Source organism: Corvus moneduloides, chromosome 1, assembly GCF_009650955.1.
Source record: "Corvus moneduloides isolate bCorMon1 chromosome 1, bCorMon1.pri, whole genome shotgun sequence".
Lineage (NCBI taxonomy): Eukaryota > Metazoa > Chordata > Aves > Passeriformes > Corvidae > Corvus > Corvus moneduloides.
In genome coordinates, this window is record NC_045476.1 from 42,984,514 (window position 1) to 42,990,239 (window position 5,726).

Consider the following 5,726-nt stretch of genomic DNA (forward strand, 5'->3'; position numbering starts at 1 on the left):
TCCTCCTGCTCTGTTCCATGAAGGCCCAGTGCAATGAGGGCACTACTCAAAAAAAGGAGGCAGGTGTCCAAACTTCCCATGCCCTTTTCTCACTACCAAATATGTCCTCTCTAGGATCTTGCCCATGCAAGTACTGCAGTGTCACTGATTGTAGCTGGTCTATGTTGAGTTACACAAGACTAAGATATATGGAATCTCAGGATAAACGAGCAATTGCCTGCATGTAATTTTTAATTGAAATGTTAATGTAATCTCCTATGCAGCAGACAACATTCAAATCAGATTTTCTTCAAATTTGCTGCTGCTGAAAATAAACACACAAAAAAAAACCCCTTCACAAATAAAATCTTGAATCCTAACTCAGATGGGAAAATTCACAGGCCGCTCTCTTTAATTAATTTAAGCATCACTAATTTAAACTAAGTTCTCCTGAGTAATTCCAGTAACAGCACTTAAAAATAATGCTCCTGTGAAAAGCTCTGCTGCTTCAGGAAATGATCAGAATTAATGTTGCTCATTTCACAAAGAAGATTGTCTTTGTTGTGGCACATGCAGAAAGTTCTAGCCTATTAGCAAACAAGATGAAAAATGAGATCATTTATACCAGCTGAAACAAACAAGATTTTGATATTCACATATTGTAGGTTTTATGAGAACCTGAAGGGGAACAGGGAAAACAAAACAAAAAAATGTGTACGCACAACAGGAGGGAAAACTATCCTTCATGATCCTAGGAGACAGCTAGTCAAGTTACAACCACTTTTATCATTACTATAAATACTTCACTAATTTTGACTGAATTCATGTCACAATGCCAAAGTTCCCTTCCCATCATGACAAGCAGTTGCTGGTCAACTTGCATTTTCAGTTTCGTCCTCAAATTTCTCACAGAATAACTTCCAGGCTGCTCTGATTTTATCCCACACACTGCAAATGCCTCTGGCTTTGGTCCAGTGACTAGAAAAGTTTTTTTATTTACCCTGATGATTTTTTGATTTTCTATGAAATGTCGTTGGGTGCCTGTATTTCAGTGAGCTCCTATGGAAATATGGATTCTACAGGAGCAGTGGTGTTGGTGAGATAACACGTATAGATTTATGTCTGTAAGAAGGGCTCGTCTGTAAGTGGACTTTATACATGCAACCAGGTAGCTACATGACATTCCAGTTCAGCATGCTCAAGACACTAAGTATGATGTCAAAATATTCCTTAGCTAAGTTCATAGTCAAAAGTTAAATCCACTGTTTCACAAGTTAGTTTTCTACAAAACAAGAAGGTATATAAAAATAACTCCTCATTTTAACTACCTGTTGTCCACTGTGACCATGCAAACTCAACTAAAGGCTGTCACCACCACAACCATGATTAGACTTGTTCATTTATTCTCTGTTTCTGTTCTTGGGCACCTGTATTTATTAGCAATCTTTCAAGAGCCTAGACTATACACTGGAGTAAATACCACAGACAGGAAGAAAGTGTGTGGGTTTCTACAGGGAAGAGCAAGATGGCTAATTTTAGATATCTCTGTCATTAAACATGTAAATATTATATAAAGGCTACCTGTCTGGCACTTAATCCATAACTTATGTATCAAAAGAAGATTCTGACCTTTATTTGTTTCTGTAGAAAACAGCAAGAGGTCATAAAGGCGTGTGTATGTCCCACTTTATTTTTTTAATTCATGCTGCAATCTGTGTAGTGTTGAAAATAATAGCATTTGGAAAGACAAAGAGATCTGGGGTCATTATGGTCTTAACATATTGCAGTATTCCTTTCAATGTCTTCCTTCACTTATAAAATTGATTTTTGTTTTTGCTTTTTTTTCTGATATCAACTAGAAAATTAGATGCTATGGAGCGAGCAAGATAAACAGCAAGAACTCTGATCTTTTTCCTCATTTAGAAAACTGAGGTTACTTTTCTGTGGGTTTGCATTTGAGATGGTTTTCAAGTGCTTCTTCGAGCAAAGAAAAAGTCCTAAAAAGTAAGTATCTCTCCAAAGCACTTTCTAGCAAACTGGATGGCAGTACAAGATTTTTACATTAAACTTTGACTAACGTATCTGAAAGAAAATGTAATATAAAAAGATTTCTCCTTGAAGTATGTTTCTATTTAGCCATTTTGGGGAACTTCACTCCAGTTAAACAAAATCTGACACTAGTTTCTCAGTTGACTTAGACTGAAGTTGATCTATTTCCCTTTGTTAAAAGAAAAAATAACTGAGTTGCTGAAAAGACGTCTAGTATATCTTTGCCTTGTTGTATTACAGTATATGGGACTAAGCACTCACAGAGTATGTTTAGATACTAATTTTTGGAAGGATTATTTAGAACCTAACCTTCCCTGGCTTGCACCTGATTAATTCCAAGGCTGAAATGCTTTCTTAGGCAAAACTCTCCTTATCATTAAGTTCTGAGATAGTATTAAAGTGTTTGAATCCAGATTTACAAAGGCATTTAGATACTTAAGGTGCAGATAAGTATCAAATAGGGTTTGTAAAAAAGCCTATGCAGGATATAGGACTATATCATTTTGATAAGTAATGTATATTAGATGTCAAGCAGACCTAGTGTTTTGGAAATACCATTAGACATTTCCATACAAAGTTAGGTGCCTAAAAGTCTTCAGAGTTTTTACTGTTTGCTTTACATCTGGAATTCCTTTAAAATCTGTCTCTCAGATTAAGAGAGTTGAAACAGATACAAGAAATTAATACATCAAATTTTTTTTAAAAATGTGCCAACCTGTAAACATCTGACACGTAAGTTCTGAATGTTCACATTATAAACTACTCTCTATGCATAACTCATGACTTATGAGACCAGGAGGGTTGTAATACATACAGAGAACAGATTACCTGACTTTACAAAGCTGTTTATAAGAACACATCTGCTTTGTCTCGGCATTTGAAATACATTTAGAGCATGAAAGCTCCTTTTCAATTGTAAGTCAAGTACAACTACGTGAACTATTACATTTTTCTCCTGCTGAAGTCCAGAGAAATGAAATTGCTGCCTTAAGCCATGTTTTGAACCACTAACTATTGCCACTTGAACCAAAAAAAGCTTTAAAACTTACACTGCAAGACTTCTCCAGAAGCTACAAAATCCCCTTCCAAGCCTCCAAATCAGCTTCTGATGGGAACTTTTTTTTTTTTTTGAGGTTGCCCCCACAGGTATTTACTGTTCAAGTCAATCACTGCTGAGTTCTTTGCGTGCTGATCTTACCAGACTACGACCATATGTCCCTAGCAAGTATTTATAAGAAATAACAGTGTGCCTAAAATCTTAGTGTGCCATGACCACAAACATGAAACAGCCCTGAGCGTAAAGGCCTGACAGATTAATCTTGCTGTATCCCTGTGCAATGAGATAAACAAATCTTTGCCTTTCAGCTTTTTGTAATCAAAGAAAACCAAGAGAGATTTCTTTTGTTCTGTAATTTTATGTGTGTCAGTGCTGTGCCTTCCCCAGTTCATTTGTTGTGATTTATATTTTCAGAAAGTGTGTGTTGTGCTGCATGAGAAATGTCTCTGTTGAATTGAATTCTCTGACTGCAGTAACTCTAGATGAGCTCAGTGTCTTAATCTGATGGTTATTTCTTCTATTTATAAAACCGATGTGTACAGTGGCTGTATTACTTAGAGTAATTAGTTTTTGTCTCATCCAGCAAATTCTGCACAGTGTGGGAATTGCCAGAATACTTTTTGTTGTTGCACATAGTAAACCAAAATAATACCCTGCAGCAACTTTCTATTTAAATATTGTGCCACAGATCAAAATCTGAACTAGAGTCAGATGGGGTCTGTTGTAAGAGTTCAGATAAAGCATCGAGAAGTTCAAAAGGAAAAGGAAAATTTTTCCAAAACTTCAGCAAGCCTTCTGTAAGAACCAGCGTTAATACACCAAAAGATGACTGAATATCCAAAGTGGCGGGAAAACCAGTTTTTATATGCAGTTCTCTGTGGTGAAGGTGAAAGAAGAACATCCACAGAGGACGTGAGAAAAGCAGAATACAAGGATTAAAGGACCAGAAGTGGACTGAGTTCCTATAACTGGGAATCTAGCAAAGATGGGCTCTGGGAAAGTGCACTCTAACTGCAGTGTTAATACTAAATGCTAACAGCAACTGGCCAGCAGGCACTACGTGTGTAGCAGACCAGGGAAAAAACTAAGGCTGTGTGGCCAGATCATGACTACAAATGTGTCAGCAGCAGTGTGCCTTTTGTACTAGGGGACTTGTCAGACCCTGAAATTAGAAGCCTTCCCCTAAGTAACTAAACTGGGATTAAGGGATTAGGGCAATGTAGGCAATGTGTTAGAAGCAAAATATATCCCAGTAAAACCACGATACACAGATTTTTCTCATGGACTTCAAGTCGGAGGAGATGCTGAAGAGCCAAAAGATCAGAGAGTCTGCTTCCCTCTCGTGGCAGGGGCTGCTGTTCACCATCCATTCCAGTGTTTGGTACTGGGCAGTCAGCCTTTTTTTAAGCACATCAGGCAATGACTCTCTTAGCCTTTCCCAATTCCCATAGCCAATCCTAGCAGAACTATTCCTATTCCTCACCTTCCAGCCCTCTGTAAAAGGAAAATTTTTAATATACATGCTGAACTAATGCAGCATGGGATTTGGGGAATGTGCCTTTTTTTCCCTCAAATTGTCAAGAATTACTTTAAATTCAAAATAAATCAAACTTTAAAAAAACCCAAAATAACCCTTACAAGTTTGAACCAAGGAAAAACTCATTTTACAGCCCAGTACAACAAAGATATCTGCTGCCTGCCCCAGGTACAGTGTTGAACTGGAAGCAGTGCCTTCCCACACCTTTGAATTTTTGAAGGTGATGGTAATCAAGTGACCCAGTTTAAGCATTTGCCTTTAGCATCCTCACGTTGCTGAAAGTAAAGAAATTATGACATTGGCAGCAGGAGGTGGAAGGCACAGACCATTCTGTTAGATAAGCTATGTCAGGAGATTTTTGGCTCAGTTGATGGTATCATACTTTCATCTTAATGTCCTTCCTCAGGCTGGCTGTATGGGTGGTGAATCAAGGTTTCCTGAGTGGAAGGAATGGGAAATGGGGCACAAAAGGAGCCCCTGAAAGAAGACTGGGAGACTATTGTCCAGACATGATGAAAGGGGGGAAAAACCAGCATTTTATAACCCATGTTGTGGAGGAGAGCAGCATATCCTGACCCAGCAAGTCAGGATGCTATTGTGCTGTTGTGGCCAGTGCTGAAAATGGGGACAGAGAAGCACAACACACCAGCTTTGGTGGCTGCAGAGGCCACAAGGTCCTCTCAGATCTGCTTTGTGTGAAATGCTCGCTTATTTCCCAGCAGTTCACTCCTGATTTTGTACAGTTCACTCTGCACAATCTGCACAGTCACTGGTGGTCATATTAGCCAGAGAGACAGGTGCTGTGTACAGGCACTCTCTCAGCACACACAGACAGCAGTGCAAGCCAGAGAGACTTGCCATTTTCCACACAGCTACTGTTACAGGCTCCCAAAATACATGAGTTATTTACTCATTATTGGCTGCCCAGTCCCAGGCGTGGTGCTTTCCAAATAGCATGAAGACACTAATCTCTCCCTACAGAACAAAATCCAAAATAGAAAAGATCTTGTTGGAACACTGGTAAGGGACACCAGATACAAGCAAAGGGCTCAAGGCAATTAGTAGAAATCACCCCCTTAAAATACTTTTGTTGCTGCAGTCATG